This window comes from Apus apus, chromosome 4 (assembly GCF_020740795.1).
Source record: "Apus apus isolate bApuApu2 chromosome 4, bApuApu2.pri.cur, whole genome shotgun sequence".
Lineage (NCBI taxonomy): Eukaryota > Metazoa > Chordata > Aves > Apodiformes > Apodidae > Apus > Apus apus.
In genome coordinates, this window is record NC_067285.1 from 19,779,747 (window position 1) to 19,800,334 (window position 20,588).

At 48.9% G+C, this 20,588-nt stretch overlaps 1 long non-coding RNA gene across 1 annotated transcript in view; it reads right to left on the minus strand.

The window, feature by feature from the left end:
- Positions 1–2,538: 2,538 nt before the first annotated feature.
- The window catches only part of LOC127384627 (uncharacterized), a 71,529-nt gene continuing 53,479 nt past the window's right edge, over positions 2,539–20,588 (minus strand). The window contains exon 4 of the long non-coding RNA XR_007889465.1: positions 2,539–3,423. This is a non-coding gene — a long non-coding RNA (uncharacterized LOC127384627). The remainder of the gene's footprint in view (positions 3,424–20,588) is intronic.

Sequence of the window (20,588 nt, forward strand, 5' to 3'; positions counted from 1 at the left end):
GGTATGCCTAAGTAGTTAAATGACAGCAGCTGCTCACTTTATTCTATAAAAGCCTGGTCCCATCTTTGATCGGAGAGACTCCTCTATGCTTTCCCTTGGAGATGCACTAGACCTTTTCTCCCTCCAGTGTGGATGCCTGCTGGAGTAGTTACTCCTCAAGAGGTTGAGAGAAAGGAACACCGTGCCAGACTCAGAGGAAGGGTAAGAAATATGAAATCCCTATACATGAACTCTTACTCATATCTTCATTACCTAGATTTAAATCTTAAAGAAAGCTTTAACTTCTAAGCCTTGGAAATTGTAAGACTTCAGCATCCTTTTAAACATGAGAGAAGATTGCAATCGATGTCTTACCACATTATCCTAAGGTATTATTTTAATCATTGTTTCAAGTCTAGTATAAGACCTATTAATAAGTTGCTAGCACTCAAACAATTAGCTTTTGTGTAATAGTTACTGGTTATTCAGTTGTTTTCTGTTGTTAAGGTGACTTAATGTTTTGTTACCCTGATATCCTAATTTTTGGGTAATCCAGTTTGGGCCTTTTAGTCCAATGTTTAAGATCTTTTATTATTTACAATAAATCTTGGTTTTGTGCACATACATCTCATCTGCTGTCTTGCCCCATAGGGGACACTCTCGCCTCATTTTGAGCAGCCTGAGATGAGGCAGGACAAAGAGCACTCTCCAATTAAGGAAATGCAGGCAGTGCTTTGCAGACAGACCGGAGTCACTCATTCATTTATGCAGGTCTGTAAAGGTCCTTTTCAGCCAGTAAATCTGAACTGCACTGTTAGTGCACGCCTCAGTCTTGGAGATAATTCTAGGTGGGGCTCAAGTTGTCTGGCTTGCAAAATGGTACATGCAATTCTTTGCTAGGAGGCAGGATGTGTGTTTGCAGAGGAAGCTGCCTTCTTTTACATTACACAGTGCAGGGAGCTGTGTCAGCTCAGGGAGAACGTGACCCAAAGCAAACTTTAGGCCTTATAAATGGAAATTTGTCCTGGGGCAAAAGCAAGGACATCTATGAATGAAAGACTACTTCCACACAGAGGGAAGAATGACTTTTAAAAGCTGATTAAAAGATTGCATCTATTGTAACTCACATGATAAGGAGTTACATTTTGCAAATCCAACAAATAACCTTAATCATGGCGTATTGTTTGCATAATGTTGTCAGTGCTCTGACTTATTTTGAACTGCTGATTCCTGTGGCTAATTGAAACAAAATGCTTAACATTACAAAAAAAAAAATCAAGTTATCTTGAGGGTATGCACACAAACATCCCCATTGCAGTTTTCCATCAAGATTCCCCTAACTAAAAGCATTAGAACCACTACTGATGAGCTGCAGTAAACAGGATAAAATATAAAGATACTGTCTACTAAGTAACCCTGCTATCACAAAAAAAGCAGTGTGTAAGAACAAGGAATATCCTTCATTGTACTGCCATAGTTAGGAAACAACAGACTTGCCAGTGCTTGGGACTGTTTTAGCAATTGCATACTTAGGATTCACAGTTTCATATAGCATTACCATAGGCCTCTAACCTGCCATTTTTCACCAGCTTCTCACAGAGTCACAAGTTAATCTGACTAGGGTAACAGAATTTTTGTCTTGGTGGCATCATTTGGCTCAGCTTACCTGTACTTGTAGTTATGTGGCGGGCTGCTCAAAGGCTCTCAGGAAGACTGAGATCACAGCAGTTAGTGTTGCAGGGTTTGTGTAATTTTGTTTGGTTTATTTCATTATTGCTGGCTTTCTTGGTGTTTTTCGTTTCTTTAAACTGTTCCTTGATATAGCTAATCTATGGTGCTTATACCATACGAATAAATATATCCAGCTTCTTCAATTTACAACAAGTGCTGGAATCTGCTATTAAAAATGCAACCATCTTCCACATAAAGGATAGAAGTGGACATTTGTTACATATAAAAATCCAGATAAGAAGTAAAAAATAAATTAGCAGCAGGTTTCATTCAAATACTTATTCTGAAGATACCTCCTACCATAATCATTATATTGCCTTTTTGTAATTATTTGACTGAAGAAATAAAACACAGTTAATTTTGCCATCAGGGGATAATGCCACAATCATATTACACAGGTATAGTGAACTGAGGTTGAAGGCTGCCCATTTAGACCCAAAATAAAAACCAATTTCAAAAAAATGCAAAAATTTTAAAAAGCTACAAATAGTATAAAGCAGAGAAAACAGAAGTGAATGTATGTAATTACACAATTAGATGGTTATTGAGTCTCATGATATGCTCTTTTCGCAAAAAAACCCAAACAGTAGGTCAGATGGAAGAGATCCTAGATAACATGTGCTAAGCAGCAAATGTAGTTCCTTGATTTAATTTTGATTAAAAAGTACACATGCCTGTTAACTTTCTCCAGATTAACTAGAAAAACTCAAATACTTCTATTAATTCTAATAACAACAACAAAATATTAATTCTGTAGAAGAAAAAAAACTTTATTTTGACAATGCACAATACAGTCAAAAAATAATTTTGGGAATTAAAAAACTGACATATTTATCCCAGTCATCCAGGATGGAAAATATCTGTGTATAACGTATTGCTAAGCAACTTGGTACATTTTTCTGCAATGTGCAGAGGTTCAACTTGCTGTGTGTCACTCCAGTGAGGTTTGGTAATACTACAAATGTGCACTGCATTCCTCAGCCCAGCCAGGCAGCAGGAACATGTTTTAACAGCCAACCTGGTCCCAAGTTTCAGGGTCACCTGCAAAAGCCCGCTTCTCATTAGCTCTTCACACCAATCTAATTGCACTGCACAGGCAAAGTCAGCTTCAGCCTCTACCCTATGCCTAATCTGTACCTGTACCACCAAGGACCTTCCAGAATCTACCTTCAAACCATCCAGATTTCATCCTTTTCCACTAAACTGCTCCCCTACTCTCTCTATACCATCTCACAGACAAGCCTTCACAAAGTAATCCACTCCTCCCACAGTAACACTCCAACATCAACAAATGCCTACCTGAAGACTTCCACAATAACGCTTCAACAACAACAGGTTCTGGCAGGAAAAATTCCACTTTCTCCATCAGAGTCCACCCTATGCTAACTGCTGACAAACACACACTGTCCTCACCAAAGACAAACTCTACAATGACTAGTGCTCAATTAAGTTTGCATGTGCAGTGCCTTCTTGCAGGTGTGAGCTAAGGTAGAGCTGGGCTTGGAAGCTGCAGAGTGTACCCCCCATGGTTCAGCTTGGCATTTTATTGGGGAATTCTGTGTTCTCCCTGGGAGAAGGGTATCAGCAGAGGCTGTTTAAAGGCAAGACGGGAATGGCTCTCCAGGTCTCTGAAGCCCCCAGCAGTAAGCAGTCATCTGTCTTGTGGCACAGGATGGATCTTCTCATGCACATGCTTTTCCAGCCAAGTGGGTGCTGCAAGGGAAGGAGGAAAGGAGGTGAGTAAATACATGTTTTTCAATCAAATCCCAAGTAAATCAAGATAAAATGCAGCCCAAAAGCCGAGTTCCCTGCTCATCAATCCTCAGACTTTCCTGCTGAAGCGTGTCCCAGCACTAAGCCCTCATTGAGGTACCTCAGTGTTTCCCACCAAAGCCTTCTCAGTGCCATTCTCTCACTGAGATACCTCAGCCTTTCACAGTGAAGCATCCCACAGCATTATCCCCTCCCTTAGGAGCCTCAGCGTTTCATGCCAAAGCCCCTCTGTGTCTTTCGCTAGCTGAGGTTCCCTAGCCTTTCCTGACGGAGCACCCCCAGCATCATCCCCTCACTGAAATACCTCAGCCTTTCCTGACGGAGCACCCCCAGCATCATCCCCTCACTGAAATACCTCAGCCTTTCCCACTCAAGGGCCAGCCAGCATCATCTCGGCCCTGAGGTACCTCAAGGTTTCCCGCCAAAGCCCCTCCAGTGCCACCTCCTCACTGAAGTACCTCAGCCTTTCCTGCTTAAAGCCCCCCATGTCATTTGCTCATTGAGGTAATTCAGCCTTTCCCAGTCAGCTGCCCACCAACATCATCCCCTACCTGAGGTACCTCAGTTTCCCACGGAAGCCCCTGCAGTGCCATCTCCTCATTGAAATACCTCAGCCTTTCCTGCTGGAGCACCCCCAGCATCATCCCCTCCCTGAAATACCTCAGCCTTTCCTCCTGGAGCACCCACTGGCAACATTCCCTCACTGAGATACCTCAGCCTTTCCCAGTCAAGTGCCTCCCAACATCATCCCTTCCCTGAGGTACCACAAAGTTTCCTGCCAAAGCCTCTCCAGTGCCACCTCCTCACTGAGATACCTCAGCCTTTCCTGCTCAAGCACCCGCAGCATTATCCCCTCCCTGAAATACCTCAGCCTTTCCTCCTGAAGCACCCCCAGCATCATGCCCTCCCTGAAATACCTCAGCCTTTCCTCCTGAAGCACCCCCAGCATCATGCCCTCCCTGAAATACCTCAGCCTTTCCTCCTGAAGCACCCCCGGCATCATCCCCTCACTGAAATACTTCAGCCTTCCCTGCTGAAGCACCCCCAGCATCATCCCCTCCCTGAAATACGTCAGCCTTTCCTCCTGAAGCACCCCCAGCATCATCCCCTCACTGAAATACCTCAGCCTTTCCTCCTGAAGCACCCCCAGCATCATCCCCTAACTGAAATACCTAAGCCTTTCCTGCTCAAGCAACCCCATCATCATCCCCTCACTGAAATACCTCAGCCTTTCCTGCTGGAGCACCCACTGGCAACATTCCCTCACTGAGATACCTCAGCCTTTCCCACTCAAGGGCCAGCCAGCATCATCTCCGCCCTGAGGTACCTCAAAGTTTCCAGCCAAAGCCCCTCCAGTGCCACCTCCTCACTGAGATACCTCAGCCTTTCATGCTGAAACGCCCCCATGTCATTTGCTCATTGAGGTAATTCAGCCTTTCCCAGTCAAGTGCCCCCCAACATCATCCCTTCCCTGAGGTACCTCAGTTTCCCACCAAAGCCCCTGCAGTGCCATCTTCTCATTGAAATACCTCAGCCTTTCCTGCTCAAGCACCTCCAGCATCATCCCCTAACTGAAATACCTCATCCTTTCCTGCTGGAGCACCCCCAGCATCATCCCCTCCCTGAAATACCTCAGCCTTTCCCAGTCAAGTGCCCCCCAACATCATCCCTTCCCTGAGATACCTCAAAGTTTCCAGCCAAAGCCTCTCCAGTGCCACCTCCTCACTGAGATACCTCAGCCTTTCCTGCTTAAAGCCCCCCATGTCATTTGCTCATTGAGGTAATTCAGCCTTTCCCAGTCAAGTGCCCCCCAACATCATCCCTTCCCTGAGGTACCTCAGTTTCCCACCAAAGCCCCTGCAGTGCCATCTCCTCATTGAAATACCTCAGCCTTCCCTGCTGAAGCATCCCCAGCAACATCCCCGAACTGAAATACCTCATCCTTTCCTGCTGGAGCACCCCCAGCATCATCCCCTCACTGAAATACCTCAGCCTTTCCTCTTGGAGCACCCACTGGCAACATCCCCTCACTGAGATACCTCAGCCTTTCCCAGTCAAGTGCCCCCCAACATCATCCCTTCCCTGAGGTACCTCAAAATTTCTTGCCAAAGTCTCTCCAGTGCCACCTCCTCACTGAGATACCTCAGCCTTTCCTGCTTAAAGCCCCCCATGTCATTTGCTCATTGAGGTAATTCAGCCTTTCCCAGTCAAGTGCCCACCAACATCATCCCCCCCCTGAGGTACCTCAGTTTCCCACCAAAGCCCCTGCAGTGCCATCTTCTCATTGAAATACCTCAGCCTTTCCTGCTCAAGCACCTCCAGCATCATCCCCTAACTGAAATACCTCAGCCTTTCCTCCTGAAGCACCCCCAGCATCATCCCCTCCCTGAAATACCTAAGCCTTTCCTGCTCAAGCACCCCCAGCATCATCCCCTCACTGAAATACCTCAGCCTTTCCTCCTGAAGCACCCCCAGCATCATCCCCTAACTGCAATACCTCAGCCTTTCCTGCTCAAGCACCCCCATCATCATCCCCTCCCTGAAATACCTCAGCCTTTCCTGCTGGAGCACCCACTGGCAACATCCCCTCCCTGAAATACCTCAGCCTTTCCCAGTCAAGTGCCCCCCAACATCATCCCTTCCCTGAGATACCTCAAAGTTTCCCGCCAAAGCTTCTCCAGTGCCACCTCCTCACTGAGATACCTCAGCCTTTCCTGCTTAAAGCCCCCCATGTCATTTGCTCATTGAGGTAATTCAGCCTTTCCCAGTCAAGTGCCCACCAACATCATCCCCCCCCTGAGGTACCTCAGTTTCCCACCAAAGCCCCTGCAGTGCCATCTTCTCATTGAAATACCTCAGCCTTCCCTCCTGAAGCACCCCCAGCATCATCCCCTCCCTGAAATACCTCAGCCTTCCCTCCTGAAGCACCCCCAGCATCATCCCCTCCCTGAAATACCTCAGCCTTCCCTCCTGAAGCACCCCCAGCATCATCCCCTCCCTGAAATACCTCAGCCTTTCCTCCTGAAGCACCCCCAGCATCATCCCCTCACTGAAATACCTCAGCCTTTCCTGCTGGAGCACCCACTGGCAACATCCCCTCACTGAGATACCTCAGCCTTTCCCACTGAAGGGCCAGCCAGCATCATCTCAGCCCTGAGGTACCTCAAAGTTTCCCGCCAAAGCCCCTCCAGTGCCACCTCCTCACTGAAGTACCTCAGCCTTTCATGCTGAAGCACACCCCCCCCCCCCCCGCCATCGTCACCTCCTTGAGGTACATCAAAGTTTCCTGCCAACGCACCCACAGCGCCGGCCCCTCCCTGAGGTACCTTAGACTCTCCCACCCAAGCCCCCCAGCACCATCCCCTCCCTGAGCTGCCGCAGCACTTTCCGCACCAGCGCCCCCGGGGTCGTTTCCTCGCGGGGGTGATCGAGTCTTTCCCGCTCCAGTGGCCCTCGGCAACTTCCCCTCGCGGAGACACTTCGGACTTTCCCACTAAGCCCCTCCCGGCATCACCCCCTCCCTGAGCTGCCTCCGGGCTCCCTGCCCAAGCCCCTCCGCTGCCGCCCCCTCGCCCAGGTACCTCAGCCTCCCTGCTGAAGCGCCCCAAGCACCGTCCCCGCGCTGCGGCTCCTCCGCCTCTCCCACCGGAGCCCCCTCGGTGCCGTCCCCTCGCTGTTCCGCCTTCCGAAGCGAAGCGCAGCCCCGGCCGCTCCCCGCGGCACCTCAGCCTCCCCCGCCCCAGCCCCTCGCGCCGCCTCCCTCAGGTACCTCAGCCCCTTCCCCGCTCGCGCGGCCGCGCTGCCCCCGCCGAGGCTCCCGCCTTCGCGCCCTCCGCCCCGCGCGCCCCCCGCACGCGCTTTCCTTCTTCGCACCTCGAGTCCCCGCGGGCCTCACCCGAGCCCCGCCGCCCGCACCCGAGCCCCGCGCTCCCTGCCCTCCAAACCGCCCTCCCGTCTCCCTCCCCAGCCCGGGGCCGTCGCGCTGCGGCTACCGAGGCACCCCGGGACCCCCCGCTGGAGCCCGAGGCTGCCCCTTCCTCCTCCGCACGTCACCTGGTGCCTCACGCTCCAGCCCCGCACCCTTCACCGGCCGGTACGAGCGCGGCCGCCCCGCTCCCGCCGCGCTCCGCTCCGGCCCCTTCGCACCTGCCGCTGCGCCCGCGCGGCCGCCGCCACTGGCAGCACGCGCTGCTGAGCCCGCCCCGCGCGCCCCGCCTCGCGCCGGCTGCAGGGCGGGGCTGTCGCCGCTCCCGCCGCTCCCGCGCAGCAGCAGGAGCAGCCGGGGCTGGGAGGCCCCGCTGCCCGCGTCTCTGCGGGAGGGACGGCACGGAGGACAGACGGTTTCCACCTCCCGGTGGACAGAACCGCATCCTTTCTGCTGGTGCGGCTCAAGCATCTCTCCTACTCCTAATGGCACAGCAGTTGACGCCTGCAAAACATGCACTTCTGATGAGCTTCCCACACCAATCCAGTTGCGCTACACAGAGAAAGTCATTTTTGACCCCTATGTCGTACCCGGCAGGTACCTACAAACTGTCCAAAACAAACTACCTACCTAGCTGACTTCCTTCGTTCACACCCACTTGCTCTCTTACTCTCTGTACTACATCCCCTCAATAAGCCTACCCAAAGTGACCCTCTCCTGCAGTCCCACTCCAACATCAGCAAACACCTACACAAAGATCACGTCCCACACTTAAATCCTCAGTGCACGGGGAAGAGAACACCAAAGAACTTGTGAATTCCACTAAACAGCAGGTTTGAACGCTGAACTCCAGCTACAAAGCACTTAGATTTCGTGGTTAGAAAAAAGTTCCATCTGTTCATAAAGGGCAGACACTTGCTGAGACACTGAAGGAAAATCTGCTTGCCAGACTCTCTCCCTGGAACATCTCTCCAGGAGCTCACTGGCCCCTGCTGAACCACCCCTCAGGAAAATTTTTTATCACTTAGAGATGATGCTGGGACACCAATTACCAACTAACTCTCTGTGCTGAGCAGCAATGGAAGCTCAGCTCTGAAGGGCCGCGCCCCTGCCCCCTTGCAGAGAACCAGAATTGACACATCCAGCTTTGTAACACAACCAGCTTCTATCTAGATTTTGAACAGTCCTTTTAGCTTTCTTCAGGAGCTTAGTAGTCACGACAGACGTCTAGAATTTCCCAGATGTCTCATTCTTGAGAAGCCTTGTACAGGAAAGTTACAGCAGTACCCAACATGCTGCAACTAAAACAAACAAAAGACACAGCCATGGATAAATAATTCTACACCCAAGTTCTCATTTTCTTATGTTGATTCTCTTGGTGACAATCCATTTTCAGCAGCTTCCCGTGCACCTCATACAAGGCCATTTTGGTTCCTGCTTCCAGGCAACTTGAGCTGAACTAGAACTGCTGGTTAACCCTGGAGATTGCACTAGGGCCAGAGGATGGGAAACTGGTGCTGGCAGCTTTAAAAGCCAGAAGAAAAAAAAAAAAAAAAAAGTACTTTGCCTGAAAGTCTTTAAGTTGTTTGTGCTGCATGTTAAATTTTTTCTCAGGGCAGTGTTTTCTCTGTTTTTATTACTTTTAATTTAAACCAAGTCTTCTCTGCCTGTCTCCATTTTTTCATCAAATGAGCAGATTTACTCTGCACTTGAATTACTTGATACCATTCTCATTCTAAGAATGAGCAGTGGCTAAAGTAGCCAACCATCTCATGAGAGACTTGGTGAGAAACCAACATAAGAGATGTAAGCTGCTTCTAAGACCAAGACGTAGGAACTGTGTCAGTAAGCAACCCTACATGTCTCCATTGCATCAAGATGAATCTATCTGAAGAAGTTAAATAGGGATAGAAGTGAATCTTAGACAAGCACACACTGCAAGTGAGCCAGAGAAAGGTATTGCTAAGTTGTGCAACACAGTAACAAGTTTCCATAAATATTTGCATGTGTCTAAACATATAGTTACAAATATTGTAAATTTCCTAATGCACTAGAGAACTCTCTTGCCTTCCTGTAAGGCAAAGGACTTCAATGGCTGGCTGCAAATTCACATGCTCAGCATGTGCAACTCCTGCTGAGCTGAAAGAAGCAGGGTGTGGGAAAAATGTACAAGGTCCTTTAGTAGATAACGGTAAATTTTCCTCTCTTCAGAATATAATAATACTAACAGATCAACAATATTTAGTTATTTTGATTATGAATGAGCTTTACTATTACTCTGCAGGGTGTTGTTTTCCTGAACTTCCATCACAATACATGCACTTGTGCATATGCATGTGTGCACATGTACACACTTAGCTCCTACAGATTTTTCTGTTGAGTTCCATATTACCTAAAAAGGATTAAAACTTGCACTTCCAACCCTTTTCTAAACTTGAGGCTTTGTGGGCATCTTTCCCTCTCAATTTACACAAGGTGCTTTGTGTGACAGTCTGTTTGGTCAAGGGAATGGGGTCTAAGGCAGGAGCCTCCTATACCCCACTGGCTGCTCCGGGCCTTGAGCATTCTTATGCCAGTGAGCCTCCAGCAGCTGCACAGCCCCTGTAGGCCCAGTACCAGCAGGACTGGTCTGGCCTTGGTGAGTCTTGATGTGACATAATAGCAGAGCAAGAATCTGGTTAAACAGCTCTGATGCAGCATCTCTGCAGCAAGCATGTTCTGCACTCCTGGCAGCTTGTCTGGGTGGATGTTGTACTGGCATTATGGAGAGGAAAGTCTGTCTTTGAAGCACTTTGAGCAGGGAGGGACACCCAATCAGGCACCACAGCTGAAGAAGCACAAGTGTCCTAATGGGCCTGCTTGAACACAAAAGGTACCTCCTCCTGTACAACATGGCTAGCTCTGGGGTTTGGGTACCCAACCAGCAGTTCACTCCCTGAGATGACTCGCGCTTAGAGAGCCGAGTGGCTCCCTTCAAGGTGCTCAAAGAGCAGCTTCCTGTAGGCTTGGCTTCTACCAGCACCAGTGGCAGGGCATGATGAGAGAGAAGGGATGACCACTTTTCCTTGGAAGATCACTATCCTTTGAACACCTTTTCCTGCAAACCCTTCACCACAGTCACTGACTGTTAAGACAGACCCCTCACTGCTTTCCTTCAACAACATCTGAGCACAGTGGGAAGAACCAAGTAGGAAAAAAAAAAAGCATTATACCATAAAGGTTTTTCCAATAATCAGGAATCCTTCGCCTCTGCAGAGCCCATTCCATTAGAGGACTTACAGGTTACATGAACAGGAAACAGAAGCAGGCAGAGAGGTGAAGAAAGTGACTGAACCTTATACAGCAGCCAAAAAGAGCTGAGCAAGAGAAACCTCCAGACTCCAGTCCCACCAGGCTGTTGGCAGGTGCAGCCTGCCTTTCTCCAGCAGAACCCCAAGAGGGAGAGGTCCACATCCAGGAATTTAATACTTCGCCTCAAAGTTTAGTCTCAAAGAGAGATTCTCTACTAGCACACAGGATGCTTCTATAATAAGATAAGGAACAGTTTAGCTCCACAGAGGTAGCAAGAACTAATTAAATGGGAAATGCAGCTCATGAAACAGTGCAGTCCAAAACTATTGAAAGTTGCACTGCTGTATAGGCTAATGTGTAGGAAAAAACATGTAGGAAGCATCACAAGTGAGAGATGAGAAGGGCTTTGTTAACAGAAACAGGACTATGGAAAACAGCATCCACCTTCTTGAGAAAGTACCACAATTCCTGCAACAGGACACTGCAAAAGAAGGTCTCTGTGGTGACACTGTTCCCCTCCTAGTGAACTTGTGTTCCTACTGCTCACCTTTAAATGCACCAGCACATTCTTGAGCATTTAGTCTCTGAAGCATAGATAAAGCCTATGCTCTTTTCTCACAGATCACTATGCTCTGCTCACAGATTACACACAAGTTCATCAAAGCTCTTAAACTCATCACAGCACCCTCATTTTGCTGGGCAGCTCCCCGGTATTTTATAACGTGTGGCTTGTGGCTACAAACTCACAGGGCCACCCTGCTTGGGAAAGCTCACTGGAAGCATTGTTGGCCTTTTCTGACTTTTCGGATGCATCCTGTGAGGATGGTGTTCTCATCCCTCAGCAATCCAGGTCCAGCCTACCTCAGACACTTACCCCCCTGACTGGGGTGCAATTCAGTAGCTGAAATCTCTATGGGATGCTTGGAGGCCTGCAGTCCTACACTCCCCAATTTTCTGGACTTCAGCAACCTTGCAGGAGTCAATGAATGAGATCTGTCCCTCAGCTTCCCCCCTAAATAACCAAAATTGAAAACCCTCTATGAGCACATGAGCTGTGGGCCCCGCGGCAGCACAGGACGGCCTTGAGCAGAAAAGCTGCAGCCCCACGGGCGGGACAAGGACAGACCCCCAGTGCTCAGCCCAGGCGAGACGCCCGCGGGACCTTGCCCGCTCCGCTGCCTGCGACCGCCCGGGGAGCCGGTGGCCCCGCTGGGCAGGCGGGGTGGATCCCTCCGTCCCCGGGCTCCCCGCCCGGCCCCCCAGCCACCGGGTGGCAGCCGTGCTCCGTGCTCAGCCCCGAACCGAGCGCTACCCACACGTAGAAAGCCGCTTGTGGACCGTGGGTCGAGGGGCTGCCGTGTGGTCTTCACGCCTTTTTCCCGCCGCAACCATCTCCTTGGATGTCCTTCCATAGGAGTGGAGGTTGCCCAGACCTCCGATGCACACACAGCAAAGCCCGTGTATGAGGACAAACCTCTGTCCCAGGGGCCCTCCAGTAACACGGCTTTGGGGCTACTGCCTTTTCCAAGAAGGTCCCTCTGGTCCATGGCAGGTTAGGGGTGGAGTGGGAGATGGCATTCCTGGGGGACAGCAAACCAACTCCTCTGCTGACTTCCCCTGATGCCCACCCATGTCAGGCCAGGGGAGAAGCACAGGCTAAACCACTGTCCCAGCAGGCTGAGCACAATTTATGAGCCAGAGTCGGGTGGGATATAAATCTAATTTACTGCAACATAACCCTATTCCCTCTTGTTCAGTGCAGAGAGGAAGTAGATTATTCTCTCCTTCCAGCCTTGTCCTTGCCTCCCTTCATTTCTCCTGCGGCTGCCAATCACCAGCACCTTCAGGCTGAGCACACACTTTGCATTAGTTCCTATTTTCCTCACTGCATTCTGAATTGTCCCAAAATTTGCTCCCTCTCTGAGGGCATGGTGCCCACTGCTGAGCACATTTCACTAACTGGTACCTTCCCAGTGTCACAACAACCTCACATACTGACCTCTGCCACTCCTGCTGTCACAGCCTAAGCTTTGTTAGCTTATTTAGCAACCTTCTGGCACTGCCAACCTGGGTTCAGCTGCAGCTCCACAAGGCCTCCAGGGCCAGAAAGAGCATGTCAGCTGCCTGAGCACTTGCTGCCTTGTCCCCTTTGTGCAGCTGGACCTGCCTGCATAGCCCTCTCCTCAGTTGGCTCCTACTGCCTGGGACCACATTCCTTAGCAGCCACAAGCACTGGGAACCCCAGTTCCACCAGCACTTACCTCCCACACCAGACTGATGCTGTTCTCTGCCAAACTCAGTCAATTACTGCCTACTTTGTCACCTTTGCTAATAAAGGCAACATGGACAGAGCCAGCACAGTCCCAACAAGGCCAACACTGTGACTACCAGGACAGAGCTACAGAGACCCCTACCAACTAGAAGAAAAAAAAAAAAATAAACACCAAAAAAACCACAACACATCCTCCTCCAAAAGCTAGGCAGAGCACTCGGCTATAAATCCCTCCCTAGGACCAGTGCAGGTGTTTGACATGAAGGGAGTGCATTTATTCCACCTGTGAAAGCTTTTTCTGGTAGGTTGCTGCTCCCTGTGCATCATCCACATGCTTCAGCATGAGGGGCAGACACATGGCATGGAGGGCAGTACCAGTCCCCAGCAGCAGCCACCAGCTGAAAGTTGTCAGGCTCTTAGCAGTGGAATCATGGCATGTGGAGAGGGGCTGGATGAGAGACCTTAGGAACAGGCACACCTGTCAGGGCCTTCTGGCAGGGGCAGACAATGCCAGTATCCCATAGAGATGATTTAGGGAACGTCCAAGGGGTGGGGCTGGGGTGATAAAATGGAAATCAGCAGTGCAAATTTACACCCTGATTAACTGTCAGATTAATCCTGGCCAGGGGAATACACCCTGTCTGTTCCTGTCATGCCTGGAGCAAACTTTAGAGATGAGACACCATGAGATAAGGGACCTCCACAGCAAAACCACAAGCATCTCTGATCCTTGCCAGCCAAGTCCTGACTGGAGAGCAGAGGGGCAGATTCTTCAGGAGTTGCCAAACATTCATCACCTTTCTACCTTTGTTCACCAATTTTCTCTAACCAAACCATTGTTTAGATAGAGATATTTTGTCCGCAGTGCAATTATATCAACTCAACCTGCATAGTCCTATGCTGTACAGTACTTGTTTTCCTCTATTCATTCCTGACCATATCATTCCAAATAATCCGTGAAGGTCCCATTTTAGGGGGGACCATTCCATAGTTACGAAAATAAGATAAGAAAGGCCCAGGTGGCCATTTGAAGAGCCAGAGGCTGGCATCAGTTCTTGGATTAGATGCTACATGTGCTTGATATCCAGGGAAGAGCCAATCATCTGGTTGAGCCAACTCTTTGAGGATAAACTTTACTGATTGAGAAAAAGAAGGGAAAGGAGAAGCTGGGGCCCTATCAGTCACAGGCAGCATTGTGTGTTTGCACATCAGCTAGCTGTTATCTGCATTCCAGCACTTACCAGACCCATTCTACCACAGCTTTCAGGAATATTAGCTGGGATTCTAGGGTCCCTGTGGGGTGCTCTCAACGTATAACAGAAGTTGTGATCAGGTGGGGACATCCTCAGGGGGATGATATTGCAGTCTCTTGATAGTGGTTTGAGAGGTGTCATCCTGACAGGCATCCATCCCCCAGAGCTGCACAGCCCAAAGACACATGTGCAACTGAAGCTTTGCTGGTGCAGGACAGGGTAAGTTTGCCTGGATTCTCCATGTATGTTGTTTTGTCCATTCGTGGAGGCTCTTCAAGTTTTAGGGTTGCTAACCTTTAAAAAAGGAATTCCTTTTGTACAGCTGTTATTCCCAAGGTACAACACAGAGCCAGCAGACTATTTAAAAAGCAGAATGACACAATGGGCAAACAAAGCAAAACCTCAGAGCTAAGGTGTCCTCAGCGCCAAGCAGAACCAGACGGTTACTCCATGCGTCTTTCATATGCTACTATTTCTACATCGACAGTTTGCTCTGTTTATAGTAGCATGATGTTTGAACACATGCTCCACTGTTGCCCCCAGTCCTTCTCTGCAGAACTGCTATCTTACCAAGCTACTCTCCCAGTGTAGGTTTGGATAGTTGACTCTTCCCCTCAAGCTACAACTTCGTATTTGTCTAGTGAACTGCATCCTATTTCTTTCAGTCTGTGTATCCCATTTGCTAAGATCTCATTGAAAAGCTGAGCAGCGTGACTTCCAACACATTTTCCACTCTTCTTGTTAGCACCATCTGCAGAAGTAGGAAGCCTGATCTGTCTTTCATCACATAGATCAGCAAGGAAATTCAGAGTAGCTGTACTGCAGGTATGGATCCCAGAGCTGTTCCAGCAAGCCTCAGAATGAAAGTGGATGCTCTTTGCCCAGTTTTCCAAAAGCTCCACAACCATCCTCACCTGGGTAAAATTAGGAGGGTAAGAGCAGTTATGATAGTGTCATGTAGCTCTATATCAAAAGCTGTACAATTCTGCTACTTCTTACTTTCTTTGCCCAAAGACTCACAGATAAAATAATTTGGCATTACCACCTAGAGAAGGCTGAAGTAATTTCTGTGCCAACATGGGTTGTTCTTGAAGTTTATACCTGAATTCTCTCAAACTCTGCCCATATGAAGCAAAACACATACCTTCCAGAACACACTGAATGCCTGCATGAATGCCTGAATTTGTGAATGAATGTGGCGGTCAATCACCTGCTGCAGCTCTCCAGAGCCATGAGGACCAGACTGTGTAAGAGGCCTATCTAGACTGACTTTCTGAATGAGACTTCTATGTCAGCACTGTCACAAGACTTAAGACACAAAACAAGGACACTTAAAAAAGGTACTCAGAAATAGCTAAGAGTAAATATTGGGCTGCAGGGTCCCTTCACTGTAACCTGCAGGATTTCTTTTACACTTGCAACCGATCTCTTCCCCTATTAACATTCCAAACACAAACAGCAGGTTGATACAAGGCATTCTACCCACTCAAACTAGCATGAATTCAGAGGTCTGTGGCCCTTTTCTTTAAGCGGAGAAGTAGATGTGGAAAGGGAAGAGCGTGTTTCCAGCTCCCTTCTTCAAGGAAGACAGGGTAGACAGGTTCTTTAAAGACCTGGAAAGGCAGCAAAACCAGGCAGGCAGGTAAGGGCTTCATTGCCAGCAAGGAGACCTAGAAGTGTTCGTGGCCAGAAGTGTAACAGCTTGTATCACCTCTCTTCTTCAGGACTCTGAATGTCACTTCCCTGGTCAGCCATGCATACCTGCTGCAGCCCATCACACATTGTGGTGGGGAGGCACTCTGGGCAGGTGGGAATCCTGAATGATTTTCTGTTATGAATGGTCTTGGATAAAGGACACAAGTACCACTCCCAGTTTGTAGACCCCAAAAATGCTGCTTGTGAGATAGAGCTCTTCATTGGGATAAGCAACAAGGAAAAGGAGAAAAAGCAAGGCTGGCTTCCGGAGGAATACAAAGACAGCTCTCTGCTGTAGTCCCATTGCCCAAGAGGAAAAAAAAAACCTTTCACTTTAAAGGAGACTGAGCAGAGTCAGGGGTAGCATGCAGAGAGAGTCACACTCCATTTTTAAGGTTTTCCTTTGTGTGCCACTGCTAAGCCTGGAGTACAAAAGGCTGGGAGAAGGGTCCAGCAAGTTTTTCCTTCCTGCTTCTCATATCAGCAGCATTCTCAGGGCAGTCCCACCAGTTTCTCCCTGCCAGGGTATGCCTGCTTCCCCCAACAGGAGTCTACCAGAAACCTTTCCAGAAGGAGAATAAATACCTGGGATTCAGCCAACAGCTCAGAAGGGAGATGTCTCTCTGATCGCTAGACATCGGGTCATTTTTCACTTTGGGAAACCGTATTTTTTTTTTTTTCTCCTAAGTGCTGGGCAGCCCCCAGATGCCCAGGCTACTATTGCAGCAAGGAGGTGGAGTAGAAAGCAATGATGCAGAGCACGCACACAGAGAAGATACACGCTGGCATGGGACACTGCATTCTGTCCAACAGTAGCAGCAGCAAACTGACCTTGGAAATGTTCTCATCCTTTCCTGGTGCTGAAATTTGTCCCTCTGATGACTATGTGGCAATCCATCCCCAGAGCTCACACTTACAGCCCTGCAGCATCACTTCCCTCCCCACACAGATGGAGATCTACCCTTAGAGGCAGCTGGCATCTTATCTGTGTTAACCGCATCTAAAGCTGTGTGACACCGTGGAGCAAGAGACCTTGTGACCCTACCTAAGCTAGACCGGAAGATCTGCCACTAGGAGGTGACATTTCTCCAGGTCCCTGCTTGGCACTTTCAGCAGGGGATGCTTGAGAGGGTGGTCTCAGCCTGAACAGAAGGGACAGAACGTGTGGGCCACAGGTATGGGAAGGGAGGCCCAGAAGGCCTGAAGGAGCAGAAAGCACAGCTGAGATGATGGCAGCAAGCTGCATCCCAAAGAAGGGAGGCTGCAAAACCACAGAGGGTGTCTCTGCCTGGTGAACACAGGCCAAGGAGGGTGGGGAAGGGCACTCAGCATGTTGGCTCCTTGGAACCTGGCCTGCCATGTCTGATGTGGGTAGAAAGACACCAGAGAGCACCAGTGCTGAAGAGAGGGTGGCAACACAAAGACTGCTGTGTTCCTCTGCTCCCCATCCCTTTCTCCCCCTCCTCTCCCAATTTATTTACCCGAGTTCAAAAGACAGCATCACAGTCCTGAGGGGCTGGCTGAAGTGCCCAAGGGGTGGGCTGTGAGGTCATCTTTAATGAGGGCAAAAATCCAGTGTCAACAATGCTGCCCATTGTATGGCCCTGTTTAGACAATACCGGCTGGGTTCTTGCTGCTGGCAGCCCAAGGACTGGGAGCAAAGCCTGTTTGGGGCAACAGGAGGGGAGGAGGATGGGTAGGGGGCCTGTCACAGAGTCAGGCAGCAAGGGGTGGGGCAAAGTGAAGAGATAACCACCCTACTCCAGTCATCAGTGTGTTATCAGCCTAATTCTCCATGCTGATAAGATTATTGCACCAATGGCAGGGAATTTAGCCATCCTGGTCATGGCCTAGAGGCATGGCCTGTCACCCCAGTTACATCTGCTTTCCCTTCTGACCCTGGCAATGAGACACAAGTGATTTCTGCTACTTTACTGCCTCCCTTTAACCTCACATTTCCCACTCAGCAGCAGTGGGGTGGCAAAGTGAGCACCAGCTTCTTCTTTCAGCCGTGGCCCTTCTCCAAGCAGTTGTGCAAAGGCAGCTGGGGGTTTGGCCACTGCTGCTCTTCTGGTAGCTCCCAGCAGCTGTTGTTAACTGAAGAGCCCAGGTAATCCATACTGAATTTACCTGTTCTTTAAGGGTGAGGATGGAGCAGGAGATCTTCAGGAGTTTGTGGGATCCACTGAATTTCTGGAGCAACAAATGATGCTTTAAGGAAGGGGGGAAACAAGCAAAATGATGCTAGGTCTTTAAACATAAACCTCACTTTAGGCAAATGCCATGATCTCAGACTCCGCAAGTCGCAGTTTCTGGAGCCAGGTGACTACACAAGAGTCTTGGCTTTCTGTTTCAGAAAGAAAAGCCATTTGCTGCCTATCCTAGCTGAGGAAGAGTGTGTAAAAATATAACAGAGTATTACCAGATTCCAAAAGAAAGCAGAGGGGAGAAAGCAATATTTTAAAAAGGGTGGCAACCCCACAAGCTGGCGTCTAATCCCCTGGCATCTGAACTCCTGTGACTGACAATCCTGAAGGACCTGCAGCTGCCATAAAAACTCAAGCAGGTATTAACTCTGAACTCCTGTGTCTGAGTCAGGTCTTATCTCAACTCCTTCTGTAGCTGTGGGTCCTCACCTCACTTCTCTGCAACACATAACTGTGTCCAGAAGTCAACCTGTCAAAAACAGGAGGACCGTCAACCTCTGCAACCGCTGGCCACAGTGGTGAATCACACTGGTTCATCTGCACTGCAGAGAGGACTCAGCTCCTTCGACAAGCAGATTCTTTGTGAGAGGAAGGAGGAGAAAGAAAGGAGGTTTGGTGAAATGGCAGAAAACCACCCCTGCACTTCTTTGACCAAAAGCCCATGGCATGATTTTCCTATCCCTATAAAAAGCTCTAAAGCTGGAATTGCCTCATACTGCTTCAGGAAAACAATGCAAGAGATGCATAAAATAATCCCAAGAAAATAATCCTCCCCTTTATTTTTTGCAAAGGGAAAGGGGTAGAGGTCAGCTCTTTCCCCAAATTTCAGCTTATTTCCTCTTTATTTGAGTCTCCTCAACTTTTTTTCAACTTCCAGTTGTGAAATAGAAGAAAAAGGGAGAGACGGGGAATGCAGATAAAGAAGATAAACAAACAATATGAAACAAACCTTGCAAAGCTCTTGCAGCAAGCTTTTTCTGTGTGACTTTTTCAAAATTTTTGGAGGGGTTAACTAAGGAGAATTACTAAAATTTCCAAGATGTCAACACCAGAAAAAATCTCCTTGCAAAACTTACTGCTAAATGGAAAAAGCAATACTTTGTCTTTTTTTTTTTTTGGTTTGGTTTGGTTTGGGTTTTTTTTGAGCAGAGACGAGGGAGGGAAATGTTTTGGTGAAAAATCCTTAGCTTAGCCTTGATGCTTTTTTTTTGCATCCTGGCACTGTGGTAGCAAAACCAGGTTGGTTACTGCATCCCAGGAGAGAGATGCAATCATTCTTTCTTGTATGGGCTCTGCTCACAGATAAGTGTCTTGTGATATGCCCCACTGCTGGTTTGTCACACTCTTACGTTAGGCTATGCATTTCTAAAGAAACCCTGTGCTGAAGTTCATGGCCTGTGTTGCCCATGGCATGGCTCTGCTCATTGCTGCCTTGCACCATGGCCCTAGCGTTGCATCAGCAGTCACCAGATGCAGAAGAATCGAGCCAGTTGCTTCAGGGTGATGGCTGAAGCTGAATCTTTGCTAAGCAGTTTGTGAACTCCACCAGATACTTACTTCTGCTGAAGGCTTAGCTGGGCAGCTCTCCCTGGAAGGAGGGCAAAGCCTGTCTGGAGAGATACAAGGTAAACCAGGAAAAGCCTAGACATTTCTGGTTTGCAACCTGGGCTTCCTAGAGATCCCCCCTCTTGTGTCAAGTATTAGCAATCAGACAAGAGTCTGCAGCAGAGACTCAGATAGGCAGGAACCAGGGGATGGCAGGATGCTGGCCATCACCCTGGCAAGCAGCTCTCCACAGGAGGGAGCCTGGTACGGTGCTGCCCACAAAGGGCCAAAAGGCCTTTTGACAGGCAAGGCTGGAGCTACTGCAGTCTAAACGCTGGGAAAACAAACTACCCTGCACACCTCACCAAGATGTCAATGCCTGACCCATGTGACCACATTCATGAGTATTGACCTGTTTAAAAAGTGATCAAAATGCCAGCTGAAGAAGTTGGCCATGCGGTGAAGGGCCTTTCTCAGGGCAGTCCTTTGTGCATAAGACTTGACACCTGCCAGGTGAGCACAACCCTGGTGATGGTCAAGATTCATCTCTCCTTTTGTGCAGGAAAAAAACATTATGGTCATCTCCTAGGATAACATAGTCAGGGAACATTCAGGGAACTTGTTTCTATTGTGTGGGAGCAGCCAGACATGGTATTAATTTTAGAGGATGATAAAGTCTAGCTGCCCTGTTTGTTCCCTCTTAGCCATGCTCCATGTCAGAAGAAACTAACTGGTGGGAAAGAAAAGGGCTCTCGTAGGTCTGAGTATCTGCAAAACAGCAAACTTTGAATCTCCAAAATCCTCATTGTCACCACCAGTAGCATTGTCAGTTCTCTCCCTGGTTCGTGGCATTGAGATCAATTTCCCCATGCAGCACAAGCTGCAGATTGTTTTTTTTAAAATCAACAAGTACCATC